We start from the raw sequence: 18,082 nt of genomic DNA on the forward strand, positions 1-18,082 counted from the left end.
AATTTCACAGTAATTCATTTTTTTTCAAATTTTTTATAAATTTCTTCGCAATAATTCAATTATTTTCATAAATAAACTTGTTCCAGAATTTAAATTATTTTTAATACAATCTTAATTTCAATTCTGTTGAAATTAGTTGAACTTTTTGATATTCAAAAATTTTTCCCAATTCAATGATTTATAATATATGTCCTACTATTTTTATAAAATTTTCTAAAATACCTAATTTAATTATTTTTAAAAAATTTGATAACATTCTGCGTAAATATTTAATTATTTTCATAACACTGATAATTTATATAAGTATCAAACTGCAACGAATTGATACCAAAAATGTGGATCAAATCAATAGTCGTTCTAAATTTTTGACATCAGTTTACTACACTTTGGTAACAATATTTGATATTTTCAAAAAAAACCTGTGAAATAATAAAAAATACTCAGAAATTCATTTATTATGCATAATTTTTTCGAAAAAAGCAAATATTTAACAAATTTTTAAATTCTCCTCAAGAATTAAATTATTTTCAAAAACAATAAATTTTCTAACTGGAATTCAATTATTTACAAAATTTTAATAAAATTCATCGAAACATAGAATTATTCTTCAAAATCTTATTAAAATTCTTCGAAAGAATTCAAGTATCTAAGTTAGTAAAATTCTTTTGCAAGAATTCAATTTTATAAGAAACATTCAATTATTCAATAAATTATTTATTTTTTAAATAATTCAATTCTCGTAGAATTTTCTGATAAAAATTGATGTAAACATGAATTTCAATTATAATTTTAAATAATAATTCAATATTAAAATCATTTATAACGTGAACTTTTAGAAATAATTGAATTTTGAATAGTTTTCAAATTATGTGAAACAGAAGTACACAACGTTTATAAAAACGAAAAATAAAATAAGAATTGTTTTTCAAGTTAAATTTATCTCTAATTTTCATGTGCCTTAATTTTTAAAAATTAATTGTCAGTTAAGATACAATTATTAAAAAATTTATTTACTTAGATTAAAAAAAAAATGAAAAGAAAAACCGTCCAATTATTTTTTCGTTTTTAAGAACATTGTTGTGGACTAACAATTCTGTAGAATTAATGTTCTTAAAAAAGTTTAATTAGGGTCATTTGGGGTAAATGTAAACAGTAGATGTTTCAGCTAAATTTACAAATTAAAAAATAAGTACGACGTCAATATTTTTACCTCAGCTCACATACAAGATGTTCTGAGTATTGCCAATATTTTATTTCGACAATTGGCAAGGCCATAGTGTAAGTTATCTTTTAATGCAAAAAAGACTGAAAATCAAAGTTTTACTGTTTCAGTATTTTGTCTCGCATTTGCATAAAAATAAATTTAAAAATCAAACAAAAATATGTAATTCTTCCTTATTAATGCCCTGACAAAAATTGACTTTGATTTTTGATTTTCGTCAATTTAGTTAATAAATAATTAAGTGTTTACATTTACCCCGAGAATTCGAAAACTCGGGGTAAATGTAAACAGAACTTGAACTACATTTTAAAAGAAAATAATTGAATAAATTTGCTTCTATTTCACAATTTCATTAATTTGGCAATGTAAAATTACATAGAAAAGGAAATTAGATCCTCTTTGAAAAAAAAAATTGATAAAATAAAAAAATTTTTTTTGAAAATTTGATCAATTTTTAAAAATATTTTTAGATTCATCCGCCATTTTGAAAATTTTAAATTTGACTTCAAATTCGTATTCAGCGATCTCAAAAACCCCCGAGTAGCCAGATTCAAGCAAATTTGATCAATTTTTAATTTTTTAACAATATTTTATGTTTGACCGCCATATTAGATCCACCATTTTGAAATTTAAAAATTCGATTTTAGATTCTTATTCAGCAACCTTAAAAACTTCTTTTTGCCAAGTTGAATGAAAATCTATTAAAATTTCTTCAAGTAATTCAAGTTTTTACATTACTAATTTTGTAATAGTTGATTGTTTATTTTATATGATACATTATCAGTCAACTGGTTGATTTACTATACATCTACGAAGAATTTTTTTTCAGTTTTTCCATCCCTTAAAACAGTAGTATACTTGAAATAACTTGTTTCTTAAACCTCGCTTAACTACAGTGGTGTTTACATTTACCCCGAATTTTAGGAAAATTTCAAAATCTCGGGGTAAATGTAAACAGTCAATTTTAGGCGATTCAGGTGCATCAATATTTTTTCGTACCTCATAAAATTTTTCTAGGGAACTCTAGTAACAAGTTCATGCAAAAAAAATCCGTTCGTTTTACCTTTTAACAAAAAAAAACTAAATTGATAGGTAAAATAACTTTTTACACGAATACATTCGGACAAGTGGTTTTTAATATAAAATGTTCCAACGTTTCGAAATCAATACGATTTCCTCATCAGGGAGTCTACAAAATAATACAAAAAACAAAAATATAAAATGAAAATACGAAGACATTAAATAATAATTTATAAACATTAAAAACAATAAATAAAAAAACAAAAAAGAAAGAAATACACGAAGACTTAAAATGATAATTTAACAGAACATAAATAAATAAAACAAAATTAATAAATAGAAAAAAAATTAAAAATTAAAAAAAAAAAAAAAAAAAAAAGTAAATAAATAAAATAAAACAATAACAATTTTTTTTATATTAAAAACCACTTGTTCGAATGTATTCGTGTAAAAAGTTATTTTACCTATCAATTTAATAAAATAAACTCGGACGTAAAAGTTTTTCCAATAAAAAAAACTAATGTTTTTGCTGAAAAATAGATATTCCGTTTACATTTACCCCAATTGACCCTAATTATATTTTTGAAATTATTTGAAATTTTCTTTTTTAAATATATATTTAATTGCAGAATTTCTGAATAGAAGAAATTTCGTAAAATTGAATTGTAGACAAATGTATTTGAAAAATCTCAAAGAACTTTTTGAAAATTGTTTTAAAAGAGAATTTTAGTTAAAAATTCTAAAAAATAATAATTGAATTGAAATGATGAATTATTATAAAACACGAAGAAATCAATCACTCTGAGTATTCTTCTAAGTTGTTGAATTTCAAAAAGGTTTGAATTTAAAGTTTTTAAAAATCTTAATTCCTTGTGGAAAAATAATAATGTTTAAAATTTAAATATTTATCTAGAAAATACGTTATTGATGTTTTTGAATAATTTTACAATTAAAGAAAATCGTAAGTTAATGTAATAGAATAGTCTTTTGAGTGCACAGTAAATTGTGAGGTATTAAAAAGCGTTGAAGATTAAATTAACACAATAAAAGATAAAAATAATCCATTTTGGTTTTATTTTTTACTATGAATGAAATTTTACTTCAAATCAAAACCAAGCCAACGATTTGTCAAAGAAAGTTAAAGCGAGTCAAAGTCAAAGTCAAAGTCTTAGTTGAAGTCATAGTCAAAGGCTTAGTCAAGTACTATTTTTAGTCAAAGTCTTAGTCTTACTCTAATACAAAGCCTCAGTCTTAGTCTTAGACGTAGTCTTTGACTATGCTTTTGACTAAGACTTTGACTTTGTCTTTGACTAAGACTTAGAATTATACTTTAACTAAGACTTAGACTAAGACTTTGATGAAGACTTTGAATGAGACTTTAAATAGGACTTTAAATATGACTTTGACCATGAATTTGACTAAGACTAAGACTAAGACTTAGACTCACTTTGACCATATTTAATCTTAAACTTACAATTAGATTCACTTTGACTTTCTTCGACAAATCGTTGACTTGGTTTTGATTTGAACTAAAATTTCATTCACAGTCAAAACTAACACCAAAATGGTGTTATTTTAACACCTCACGATTTCATGTGTATCTAATAATTTTCAGAGTGAATCAGAATATTCTTCAGGGAAAAGTCAGGGAAAAAGAAAATAAAATTTTTGTGGCTACCCTGTTTTCGTAATCGCGTGTTGGATTAAACATACGATTCTCATCGTGGAGGTAGGTACATAAAATTCTGTTAGGCTGAGCCTAATAGGTCGTCTCGATCGAGATTGCGACTCGCAGGCCTTAGTGGACAGCTTTAAGGTTTCGTGTAAGTTTATACGTAGTCGAAGGTCACGTAGTCGAATGGCGAGGGGATGCATACGAACCAGAAGACGCTCCTCTCTCAGATAACCTTTGACCCTTTCCACAGACTTGGAATATTCTAACTCTTGTGCTAAAGCTCCAGCGGCGCAACGTACACGTCCGCACTGCGGAAGAGCATAAGGGCGGTTAATCACACTTAGCCCCTTTATACCCTTTCCACCCCAAACCATCTAACACTTCCCGCCGCGCCTCCTTCCCCGCCACCGAATCCAGGAGAGAGTAGCATAGATTGTGCATGCCAATGTTCAAGCCGAGGCCTTGGACGCTCGAGTCCAGTGGCCTTTAACCCGGAACCGGATATCTCGTGGGCGTAACGAGGGTTGCTAGCTCGCTGCCCGACCAGTTGATTGTACCTTGTGCGGAGTCACGATCGGGACAGAGAATGAATAACCCTAATAGATATTCTTCAGGGCTCTATGGAAATGCCGTGGATCCCGTGGATTAAGGTCTTTGGTTTAGAAGACATTGGCTGAATTTAAGGGTTTGTCATCCCTTTTTAACGTCCTTTTATCCTCTTGTGGTCAGATATTTATCCAAGAAAAAGGCAGTCCTTAAGGAGAAGAAATGTTATCTCAATTCTTTAAGCATTTTTTCCCAGCTTCGAATTAACAACTAAATGGGGAGGATTTTTATCTGAAAGCTCCTCTAAATTTTTTTCTTCACATTCTTTATATCGAAATAATTGTTCATGCAAACATTACTTCGAAAGTAGTATGTACCTACTATTCGAAAATTATTATTCTAATATTATGCTAGAAAACTACACTGAGTTTAATAACATGTGCTATTGATTATTGCACTGTAGATTTAAATAAATCTTGAATTATAATATCACAGAAATTTTAGTGTCAATAGAAAATGCTATAATATCAAGAAATGCATTTCATCGTAGGTATAATTAAATCAATTCAATATCATGTACTAGTGATTTCATTTCTATTTTATCTTCAATCATGCTATCAATTTTAAAGTACATGAGCATTGCATTTTTATCAAAACTGTTGCTTTTCTAAAAAAATCTTTTAAGAAATTAACATATCTTTGCTCTTTAACACCTATTTCAAGCTACACTTTTTTGTGGTTCAACACACAACATACATAATTTGAGATTGAAACTCACAACTTGACGTAAATTCACAATTTATAGCAATACAGGGCTCGGATCGTCTTTAAAAATAAAAAAAAAGTCGCTTTAGTCGCATAAATTTACAACAAAAGTCACAAAAAGTCGCATAAAATTTCCGAAAAAGTCGGAAAAAAGTCGCATGAAATCTTAGAAAAAACGACAAAAAGAAAACACGAAATTGTCAAAATTGTAAAAAAATCACATTTCTCGACAACAGACACATTAATATCAAACAATCCGGAATAAAATTTTAAAAAATTTACTAAAATTCATAACAAAATTTTAATTAGGTATTTTTAACATTTTTTTAAAAATTCTCTTAAAAATGTTAATTTTTTTTATAAAAAATAAAATTCTTTTCTGAAATTCAATATTTAAAAAAAAATTTTAATAAAATTCTTCTCTGAAATTAAATTATTTTCAAAAGTAATAAAATTCCTCGCAAAAATTCAATTATATTCAAAATTTTTTTAAAATTTTTTAAAAATTTTATAAATAATAAAATACATCATAAAAATTTAATTATTTTCAAAAGTTATAATAAAATTCTTTGCAAAATTCAATTATCTTCAAAAGTACGAAAATTCTTTACAGAAATTCAATTATTTTGAAAATTTCAATTATATTTATAAATATCAAAATTCTTCTACAAATTTCAATTTACTTTTAAGAAAAATCTGTTCAAAATTTCAATTATCTTCGTGAATAAAAAAATTGTTTTCTAAAATTCAATTATTTGCAAAGAATTTTAATAAAATCCTTGGCAAAATTTCAATTATCTTCAGAAGTAAAAAAATTCTTGGCAGAAATTAAATTATTTTCAAATTTTTTTTTTAAATTCGTCTCAAAATTTCAATTATCTTTATAAATATCAAAATTCTTCTGCACAATTTAATTATTTACTAATGTTTTATTTTGTTTCTAATAATTCAATTATTTGCATAAAAAGTAATTAAAAAAATTTTTTTTTAAAAAGTTTTATAATATAAAATATAATGATTTTATCACTCGGTCATCTTTAATTATTATGAAACATGAAGACATCGATTGCTCAGAGTCGAAGACTCGGAGTGATCGATTTCTTCATGTTTTATCACAATTTTTTATAAGTTGTTTAATTTCAAAAAGGTTTGAATTTAAATCTTTTGAAAAATTTTAATTCCTATGGAAGAATAATATTTAAATATTTATTTTAAAAAGAAGTTATTGATGTTTTCGAAAAATTTAAAAGAAATTTGTAAATAAATGTAACAGAACATTTTTTTGACTCAAACTTTTTCCTTTAAATTAAAAAATAAATTTTAATTTCAGTGGCATTTTACTAAAAAAAATGTCGAAAAAGTCGATTAATCGCATTTTTTCACAAAAAAGTCGAAAAAAGTCGAAAAAGTCGTACAATCCGAGCCCTGCAATATAAACTCAATACACTATATACCTACAATCATAATGCATTTAAATGATGTTGATTTTAATTCCCTTATATACAAAAGTGATGAAATTAATACCGCTTGTGAGAGAAAAAATTAATTTTTCAAGTAGGTATATTCAGTGGCGAAAAATGTTTAATAAAATAATTACATTATTTTATAAATCTTCTTTAGACTTTATTTTCATCATTGTTAAATAAAGTATTTTTTCAAGTTCATAGCATGATATTTTTTTATGAAATGCAAATATTATTAAATAGTAGAAATATACTTTCTTATCGGAAAATTAATTTTAACAAGACAATACCTAACATCTTTAATTTAAATAAGTATGACTGCAATATTGGTACTGTCAATTTTATAGCATCTGCTTTTGATTTATTAATTTAACAAAATTTTATTTAACATAATGGCAACACTTAATTGAAACTAATTAATATTTTTTGAATAAAATTGTATCAACCCTACATCTCAACCATTTTGCATATTTCATTAGACAACATTATGCTTCTAGTTCTAAATTACAATAGCAACGAATGTTCCAAGATGTTCAATTAATTAAAAATTTTATCAAATTGAATTAAAATAAATTTTATTAAAAAGAAATTTTTCTTTCAGTTTTAAAATTTATTTTTAAATATAATATCGTAGTTTTGAAGAATTCTAACCGAAAATTTAGAAAGTCTAAGGCATTCTGCAGATATCCTGCTTATTCGGATCCTGTATTATAAGGATAATTATTAGAAACTCACATTTATACGTGTATTCTGACCTTATTTTCAAATGTAGATTATTTATTATCGCAATTAAATGCAAATTTACCTGTAGGAAGTTCATAATTAATAGTAGGTACTAATTATGATTCATCCTTTGTTTCAGGTAAGCAACCAAAACGAAATTTATACACAGATGCTCGCAAACTACGTAAGTTAGTAAAGTCACGAATTTGATATCGTTTCTTTTGAATTAATAATATTAATAGTAAATGTATTTTATATTTATTTCAATATAAACGAGACCATATTTTGACTATGTCCGCAAATCTGAAAATTCCTATTTTTTTACTAACTCTCTAAATCTGAATAAGTGAAATTTTCACTTTTTTCATGTGTGAACCTTTTTCTCACTTATTAATAAGTAGAATCTACTTATACATAAGTGAAATATTCACTTTTTTATGTGTGAACTTGTCTTCACTTATCAATAAGTGAAATCCCCACTTATGTATAAGTGAAATATTTAGTTAAAAAGAAATTCATCTGCGCATTATATTACAATTTATTATTTATACCTACTTTTAAATGTTTAAAAACCATGTTTTTATCATTTCAGTTAATATATTAGAAATTTTTTATTTTATTTAATTATAAAAATTGTCATTTAAAATTTAATAAAATTTTTAAAAAATATTCAGTTAAATATTATATTAACAGTAATCTAATAACTAACTTTTTATTTACTAAGTATTTATATACATATATAATAAGAGAAATCTTAAACAAAACGTTAAAGTAGAACACAATAAACTATAACTCTTTATAAGTATCACCCAATAATTTTCTATGAGTATAAGGCAACTTATTAAGTGGCATTGTAGTGTTTCTCGTTGATCATCAAAGTTAAGCGACATTGCTTGCAGTTAATATTAGGATGGGTGACCGTTTGGGAATTTAGCTTAAAAAAGTTGAAAAATTGATATGTTTATAAGTTTCAGACTGATAATGAGAAGAGAAGAGAGTGTTAAATAGTTGATAGTAAATAAATATTTTTTTTATATAATATTGATCCTGATTGTTTATTTACATTCACTTCTTAATGTCTGAGTATTCACTTATCTCATAATTGAATATTCAATTATTCATAAGTGAATGTAATTCACTTATTCATAAGTGAATGTAATTCACTTATTCATAAGTGAATATAATTCACTTATTTCATGTGTGAATATTCACTTATTCTACGTGGAAGAGTTTTGAAACATGGAATAAGTGAATATTCACTTAAAATAAGTGAAATTTCACTTATTCAGATTTAGAGAGAATATTGTCACAATTTAGAAAACCATGGCGAAGGATTTTGTCCTTCGCCACGAAAAGTCCTTTACCTGAAAATTTGTTTATTTTAAACATGGTTAAAATTTAGTGAATCACGGCTAACGACAAAAATATTTAAAAATAACCTGAAAATTTAAATATATTTTAACTATGGTCAAAATCTGGTGGGACAATGACAAAAATATTTTAAACCCACAAAATTTCTATATTTTTGACCATGACAAATATCTAGCAAGCCATGGCCAACGGTGAACATAGTTAAAAACGGAAAAATTGATATATTTTGACAATATCCACATTCCTTGGTTCTAAATTATTTTTGCCTTTGGCCATGATTTATAGATTTTTGAAATTGTCAAAATATAAAAATTTATAGATTTTAAACTATTTATGCCGTCGTCACTTGTTTGCTTAAAGTAATTTGCTTTACGTAATTTTATGCTGTTATTCAAAAAACATTGTTAAAATTGACATTTAGCTCATTTTCGTGGTAAAAACCATAAAAATCATAGTTCGAAGCTTTTATGGTATACTTTATATATACCGAAATAAATGCAAAAAGCCATGATTTTTATAGTTTTTACCATGAGAATGAGCTAATCGTCAATTTTAACGATGTTTTTTCGACTCAGAGCATCAAATTGGAAAAAATAAAGGTTCAGGACTTCCGAAATTTCGGCAAAATTTAAAGATTTGAATATTAAAAATCGATCTTCTTTTACAGTTTTTAATAATTTTTAACGAAAATTTTTTCCCATGCATATTTTACCATTCTAAACAACTTCTCGCATGGATTGGCGATAATATGCAATAGGTCAAAAGAAAAAAATTCTAACTTCTTCAATAATTAAAATTAAATATTTTTGACCATCTTATATGTTTTCAGGTTAAAAATGATGCAAGAAAAAAAATATTACCTCGTTTAATAATTTTATTTTAAAGGGGTCAAAATTAAGGTGGGGTCTCCCCTTAAATATTTCAAAATTAATTTAATTTTAAAAGGGTTGCGATTGCAATAAATTTTTTTAAGTAGATGAACTTCAAAAGATTTTAATTTAAAATTTTGTAAAAATTCAGATTTACATGAATTTAATTAAAATTTTTTAAAAATTTTAATAACTAAAATTCTTTTAAAATTAGTTAAATTTTTTAAGATATATTTTATTGATTATTAAAAATAATGGATTTATAGATGAATTTTAGTTAAAAACACTAAAACAAATTGAATTTTAAAGCAATTACAAATGATTGCATAAATTCAATTATTTTCAAAAGTAGTAAAATCCTTCGCAAAAATTTAATTATGTTAAAAAATATACAAAAATTCTAATCAAAATTTCAATTATCTTTATAAATAATAAAATTTTTCTCTGAAATTCAATTATTTTCGAAAATTTTAATAAAATTCTTGGCAGAATTTCAATTATTTTTTATACAATTTTCATCAAATTTCTCTCAAAATAAAATTACTCTTAAAAATGTTATTAAAATAAGTCAAGAGAATTCAATTATTTAAAAATTTGTTGATAAAATTCTTTATGAAAGTTCAATTTTAAGAAACATTCAATTATTCAATAAATTATTTATTTTTGTATTTAAATAATATTGAATTATCGTAGAATTTTCTAATTTTTTAGAAATTTTTTTTATTTTAGATTTTTTGAATTAGAATTTTGTAAAAGTTTCAAATTAAAATCTTTGAAAATTTGAACTTTCATACTTTTAATTAAGAATTCTGTAAAATTAATTGTTTTTAAAAATAAGTTTAATAGAATTTTGTTTAATTATTTGATTTTCTTAATTTTTAATTATATATTTAATTGAAGAATGTAACAATAATCGACATTTCGAAAAATTAAATTGTAAAAGAAGGATTTGCAAATTCTCAAAGAACTTCTTAAAAAATTATTTTAAAAAAATTGACTTAAAGAAAAATATTAGTTGAAAATTCTAGAAATGAAAAATCGAAATGATGAAAATAATTTTTGAAGAAGTTACAGTAACAAAGTATCAAGTTTTAATTATTATAAAACATGAAGAAAGCGATCACTTCGAGTGATCGGTATCTTCATGTTTTATAATAATATTTTTATGTTATTGAATATGAAATTTTTGAAAATCTTAATTTCTATGAAAAAATATTAATGATTAAATATTTATTTGAAAATGAAGTTATTGACATTTTTTTGTGTATTTAATCATTTTGCGAGTAATTCAGAATATTCTTTAGAGTCAGGGAAAAAGTCAAAGTTTTGTCTGGAAATCAGGGAAAAGTATGGAAGTCAGAGAGTTATTTAATTTGGTAATAAATGTACCTAGTTTTAAAAACCTGAAAAAATTCCGTTTTTTAACCTGGAAAACCTGGAAGAGTCAGGGAATTTCAAAAGAGCAAAAGCGTGACAACCCTGCATAGTCAAAATGTAACAATTTTAAGGTTTTAAACTAGTTTAGCCATTCCTCATGATTTCCTATATTTTAGCAGTGATACCATATTATTTTGTAGAATGGGAAACGGCCATCAGCAATAGTGTTTTAGTTTGTAACAAATTATTATATTTTTCGTCAACTTTATATTTTCTTTCAAACTGCAGTTAGTACATAGATGAATTAACAATTTTTAAAGGACACAGCTGAGACAAGTTATTAAAAGTTTTGATTAAAATAACACCTCAGTTGTAATTGGCGTAATACGATAGAAACCCATACATATAATATTAGTGGTCGTAATAAATGATAATTAAGAATTAGGCGAATATGGCAATTTAACTCACCAATGTCATATATAATTATAATATTTCTGCGGGTTATCCATATCTCTTATTATACCAGAGTTGTCACAGTCAATTTATTTAGCTTCCGGTCCACGTGTTGATAGACGCTGCGAATGTTGAATTTTGAAGTCGGTCGAATATTTAAATAAACAGGTAATAATATCTCCAATTATTATTATTTTTTGCAAATTCGTCAAAATCGTTTGTTTACTTTGGCTAAAGTCTTTGGCCATATAGCCAGAATTTGCCATTCTGATAATTAAAGAATTATTACCATAATTTGTTCTGTGAAACGATGCTGAAAATAATTTATAATTTCTCTTTTATTTCTGCTTGGAATTTTGGAAAATTGTTGTAGAGTTATTCTGATAACCGCATTCAAAATCTAGTGCAAAAAGAGCATGTCTGCATAGAGGACAAATTTTTTATTTCCGTGGAGGAAAGAAAAAGTTTTTTCTAAAAAAAATGTTGTCCCCATCTTACAAAAGTGTATTTGCTTCTTATTTGAAAACGTTGCGATTTTTTTGTGTTCTTTTGAACTTCTCCTCTTTACTGTGTGTACGATGTCGTCAATTTTTAACTGAACCGCACTTGGTAACTCCTTAAAATTCTCGGTCTACTTTTCGAGGATGGCAGTACTTCAAAGGATCATCCACTATCCACCGTTTTGTTTGCACATGCGGGTAGCGCCTCGCATCATTCTTCATCCCGTTGGGATCTTGGGGGCAGGATTTTAACTCGGGAGTTGCCGGATTTCTTGCGGAAGTAACACAGTTGCTCCCTTCTGTAACCGAAGCGACGCGACGTCACTCTCCCTTTTTGGGAAGTTTTCACAAAATCTTGGCTCTAAAATGGCTAAAATGGCTAAAATGGCATGGCGAGAACTGAAGGACAGAAACAGGAAGGAACTTGATTTTTGAAGAAAAGAGATGATGCGGGTGAGAGACTTATTTTCACACCGCACCACAGAAAATGTGTGTGGAGCTCGATTTAAGCGCCAACCTCGATCGATAGGACGGTTAATCGTCTCGTAGACTCGATTTATCCTGAGTTGAAAAAGGAAAATGCCAAGAAAATTACTGTTCAAGGAAAAAGGAATCTTTATTAATATTTATTACTCTTCTCGAATAAAGTCATGTATGTTTAATATTTGATAAACCGAAAAGAAATCTAATTTCAAAATTTATCTTTGCGACTAGTAGAGGTAAGCAGTTAAAAATGTGCTCGAAAAATTAACAAAAGAAACGAAATGGAAAAAGATAATCTTTGTCTATTGTTGTTTAGTGAGTTAGTTAGTAATTTACTTTGTAAGTTAGTTAGCTAGTAAGTTAGTAAATTAGTTGGTAAGTTACACTGTAAAAAAAGGGAGTTAAATTTTAACTCCCCAGGGGATTCTATAAAAGTCGCACCCATTGGGGAGTTAATGCCAGGGGAGTTAAATAAAGAGAGTTAAAATTTCACACCCAAATGCTAACTCCCCAAGGAAAAAATAACTCGCGCGGGTGTTGAATGAAGGGAGTTAGAAATTAACTCTCTTTTGGAGTTGATTTTTAACTCGAAAAATTTCACTCCTAACTCCCGAATCCGTTAACTCCCTAAATTTTTTACAGTGTAGTTAGTAAGTTAGTCAGTAAGTTAGTTAGTAAGGTATTTAGTAAGTTGGTAAGTTAGTTAGTTAGTAAGTTAGTAAGTAAGTTAATTAGTAACTTACTTAGTTAGTTCGTAACTAAGTTAATTATTTAGTTAATTAGTAATCATTGACTTGGTTTTGATTTGAAGTAAAATTTCAGTCATAGTAAAAAATAATTTCAAAAAAAAATTCAATTAAACTTTTTCAAAAAATTAATTCTACAGAATTGTTAGTTAAAAACTTAAAAGTACGAAAAGTTCAGATTTTAAAAATGAAGAAGAAAAAATAAGTAGACGTGGGTTTTTTATCCTAAATCTTGTTATTTTTTTATAATTGTATCTCAAGTATAACAATTGATTTTTTAAAAATTAAGGAAAATTTATAAAAAAATTTATGAAAATTGGAGATGAATTTAACCTTTAAAGTGCTATGCCGGTCTGACAGACCGCTATTAAAATTTTCTTTGCTTGTAACTTTTTTTCAAAGTATAATAAGAACTTGAACTTTTTAGTAGCTTCATATTTTATGAAAATCTGTTAGGAGACAACTTTTTCAAACATTTTTATTCGTTAAATTTTGTAATATAAATAAATATTTGAAATATAGCGGTCTGTGAGACCGGGGTTAGCTTTAAGTGAAAGTATATTCCAGTATATTCCCATGAGTGACGTCTGCGCAACTTGACGCGCAGCTAGTTCTACTGACAGTTCTCATAGACTGCATTTATAAAATAAATAAATGCATAATACAGAAATGACTTTTTTTGTTAAAAAGTAAAAAATATTTATAATAGTTGTCTTTTAAAAATTATAAATGACTAAAAAACTGTCAAAAGGGAATAGCGGTCTGCCAGACCGGGATTAGCACTGAGCGTGATTTTTTAACACTTAGCACTTTAAAGGTTAAGTTGAAAAACAATATTTTTTTTATTTTTCGTTTCTAAAAACGTTGCGGATTTCAGTTTAAGATAATTTGAAACCTTTTTGAAATTCAATTATTTCAAAAAATTCACGCTATAATTGCTTTTAATATTCAATTATTATCTTAAATTTTAACTGAAATTTATTTTTAAATAAATTTTTGTTAAAAAATTCTACAAGAATTCAATTATTTAAATATAAAAATAAATAATAGAAAAGAATAATAATTGAATGTTTCTTAAAATTAAATTCTAGTAAATAATTTTATCAGCTTAAGTATTTGAATTCTTACGAAGAATTTTAATAAGGTTTTTAAGAAAAACTGCATTTTTGGAGCAAATTCATTAAAATTTTTTAAATAATTGAATTCCAGTGGAAAAATTTATTATTTTTTAAAATAATTGAATTCTTGGAAGAACTTTATAAAAAAAATTTTAAAGAATTGGTTTTTTTCAAAAAAATTTCATAATAATTGGACTTCTCTGCATTTATTATTTTACAGTTTTTTTGAAAGTATCAATTTGATACTAAAGTGGATAAGACTAATGTCAAAAATTTAGATTAATTATTAATTTGATCCATATATTTTTGGTATCAATTCGTTGCAATTTGATACCTTAAAGTTATCAGTGTTATAAAAATAATTGAATGTTTACGCAGAATTTTATCAAATTTTTTTTATATAATTAAAATATTTTAGAAAATTTTATAAAAATACAATTGAATTGAAAAAAAATTTTGAAAATAATTGAAATTTTATTCGGAGTTTGATTAAAAATTTTTAAAATAATTGAATTTCAGCGAATAATTTTGCTGTTTATAAAGATAATTGAAATCATAAAGAGAATTTTTTAAAAATTTTCAAAATAATTGAATTTCTGAGAAATATTTTATTACTTTTGAAAATAATTAAATTGTTGTGATGAATATTGTTATTTATGAAAATAATTAACTTTTGCATAGAATTTTATTAAAATTTTTGAAAATAATTGAATTTCTGCGAAGAATTTTGATATTTAGCAAGAGAATTGATTTCTTTCGATGAATTGCGTTAAAGTTTTTTAAAAATAATATTAAATATATATTAAAAAGTTAAATTAATATCAACAGAATTGAGATTCAAATGGTATTAGAAAAATAATTGAAATTCTTAATGAGTTTCATTATTTATGATAATAATTGAATTATTGCGAAGAAATTTATTAAAAATTGTAAATAATTGAATTACTGTGAAATTTTTATTATTTATGAAAATAATTAAATGTTTGCGTAGAGTTCTATTAAAATTTTTTTTAAATAATTCAATTCTTTTGGAAAATTTTATTAAAATATTAGTTATTAAAAATTATTGAATATTAGAATTTTTGAAAATAATTGAATTACGGAGAAGAATTTTATTACTTTTGAAAATAATTGAATTTCTATAATTGTAACTTCTTTAAAATTCAATTTTTTCAGTGTTTTTAAATAAGATTTTTCTATTAATCCATTATTTTTAATAAATAATTAAATAATATTTTTAAAAATTTAACTGATTTCAGAAAAATTTCAATTATTAAAATTTTTCAAAAATCTAAGTTTTTAAAATATGTATTGAAATTCATTCAAAATTGAAATTTTATAAAATTTCAAATTGAAACCTTTTATTCATTTATTTATGAAAATTGTAAACGCAATTCTTTAAAAATTCAATTAATTTTGAAATATTTAAGTAAAATTATTCATTAAGTAATTTATAAGTAATTAGAATTAGAATTCGTGGTAATTTCATAGAGTTTATGAGGGAAATAAAAAAGACACAAAAATTCATCATTTTCTTATGAAAATGTTTGAAAATTTTTTTTTGAAAAATTTAATTTTTTCAGTTCTTTAAATAAGTAGAGGTAAGCAATTAAAAATTTAAAAATGTGCTCAAAAAATTAACAAAAGAAACGAAATGGAAAAAGATAATCTTTGTCAATTGTTGTTTGCCTGGGGAAACCAGGAGGCAAAAGGGGAGAAGAAAAAGTTGAATTCGAGAGAAGATATTACTGAAGAGGAAAATAAATAATCATTTAACAAGAAGGGAGAATAAAAATTTTCAAATTAGACTTTTTATGTCAACACTATATGTACTAATGCTTCTATAGATATTCACACTTTGTTACCCAACGAGATAATTGTGTGGCAAACTCAGAGATGCAAATAAACTTTCTTCATAAATCTCAAAAACGAATTAAATCTCGAAACAAGTTTTTACTTCTGCCTGCAGATGTTGTAAATTCCTGTCCTGACACATGATCCTTATGAAGATTAGAAAACAAATTCTTTTTTTCAAAAACAAATTTATAAAATTATAATTAAAATCAATATTGTAGGTAATATTTATCGTATTATGAAATTATACATAGAAATTGTAATCCATTTACTCATAGAGGAATTTGGTGCTTTGCGGTTTGATTAAAACAATGATTATGCTAATGGAGTTTGGTTCTTTGAGTGATTGATATATTACAAATCAAATTCAAACGTTGCGGGGTCACTCTAATTGAAACATAATTCATCACTCACTTCATATTTGCTCTCCCATTTTGAACGTCAAAATGAATATCAGCATATCGAATGAAATTCTAATTCTACAAAAAATAATAATCATTGTCGCATTAAAAAAGGGAAGAAAAATTTAATTATTTAAACTCTATAAAAATATCTCAAATTAACAATAGAGTCTCGGGATATTTTCTTCAAGTACGCGAGCTCTCATGGCTTCATTTCCTACAGGAAAAAAGGAATGCGTACACAATGTATATTGTTCCACTTTCAACAACGATTTTCCTCTCCCGTTTACTCTAATGGTGTATCTTCGTCTAAATCATTCGTAAATTCAATTTAGTCAGACCATAAACCTAACAAGGAAAATTGAAAATACAAACACGAGCATCTCTCAACATGGAAAATTCACAAAGCAGAAATAATTCAACAAGTATACACTGTAGCTTTCAAAGGCTTCTGCTTTTTAAAAACCAAATAAAGCTAAACACTAATCCTCCCATTTCTTCTGTCTCTCCTTTCATTTTATGTCAATACTTATTTTTCTTCAATGTTTCATCTCTGAAAATATTCGCCTGAAACAGAAAGATTTCTTTGTGTATGAAGAATTCTACTGACTATTTAATTGAATTCTTTTCACTTGTAATTATAATTAATATTTAACGTGTTATCCTTTGACAAACTTACGGTTAGGTTCATAGCGCAGAGAACTGTTCTTTAGAAATAAAATTTTCACATTGTTAACTTTATTTTTTATATAAATTTGGGTAAATGTTTTATAACTATTATAGGGTTGTTAAAAAAATGGTTCAGTTTTTGTTATAAGAATTTTATATCGATGCACACGCAGCATTAATTGTTTGTACCGAATTTCATATTAAGGCTGAATTCAGACCTAATTTACTTTTTTTCAAGCAAAAATTAAATTTTTGACAAAATTTTATCAAATTTTAAATTATGGAAGAAAGCTTACGAAGCATGGACAAAAGCAAAATCAGTCTTAAGGTCTTAACTGATTTACAGGCTTCACACTCATCTACTAAAACCTACTATTTACTACTTTTTTACGTCATGCTACTATTAGGGTACTTTTTTTTAGATTTCATCCACTAAAATCTACTATTTTTTTTAAATTTCCACTACTTTAAATTCGCTAACACTAGAAATCAAAAAACTATTCTCAAAAATTATAATCAAATTCTTTAAAACGATTCAATTATTTTCAAAAAAAATATTCGAAATTCAATTATTTTCAATATCAATAGAATTTTCATAAAATTTCGCAAAAGAATTCAATTATTATTAAAAAAAATTCATAAAATTCATCCAAAATTCAATTATTTTCATAAATAATAAAATTTCTACAGGAATTCAATTAATTTAGTATAGCATTTACAAAAAAAATTCGAAACAATCAATTATTTAACAAAATTTTTATATAATTCTTCACAATAATTCAATTACTTTCACTAATAATAACATTTTTCATGGAAATACAATTTTT

The 18,082-nt window shown here is 25.0% G+C and overlaps 1 protein-coding gene across 2 annotated transcripts in view; it reads left to right on the top strand.

Moving 5' to 3' along the window:
* The window catches only part of LOC122511517 (prolyl 4-hydroxylase subunit alpha-1), a 379,541-nt gene that overhangs the window by 159,967 nt on the left and 201,492 nt on the right, over positions 1 to 18,082 (top strand). Inside the window, exon 2 of one of the 2 annotated variants that reach the window (XM_043626826.1) lies at positions 7,554 to 7,598. The exons of the other annotated variant lie outside the window; for it this stretch is intronic. The gene's annotated coding sequence lies outside the window, so the exon portion shown is untranslated. The remainder of the gene's footprint in view (positions 1 to 7,553; positions 7,599 to 18,082) is intronic. 2 annotated transcript variants of the gene reach the window in all.

The sequence above is a fragment of the Leptopilina heterotoma genome, unplaced genomic scaffold (genome assembly GCF_015476425.1).
Source record: "Leptopilina heterotoma isolate Lh14 unplaced genomic scaffold, ASM1547642v1 Lhet_121, whole genome shotgun sequence".
NCBI lineage: Eukaryota > Metazoa > Arthropoda > Insecta > Hymenoptera > Figitidae > Leptopilina > Leptopilina heterotoma.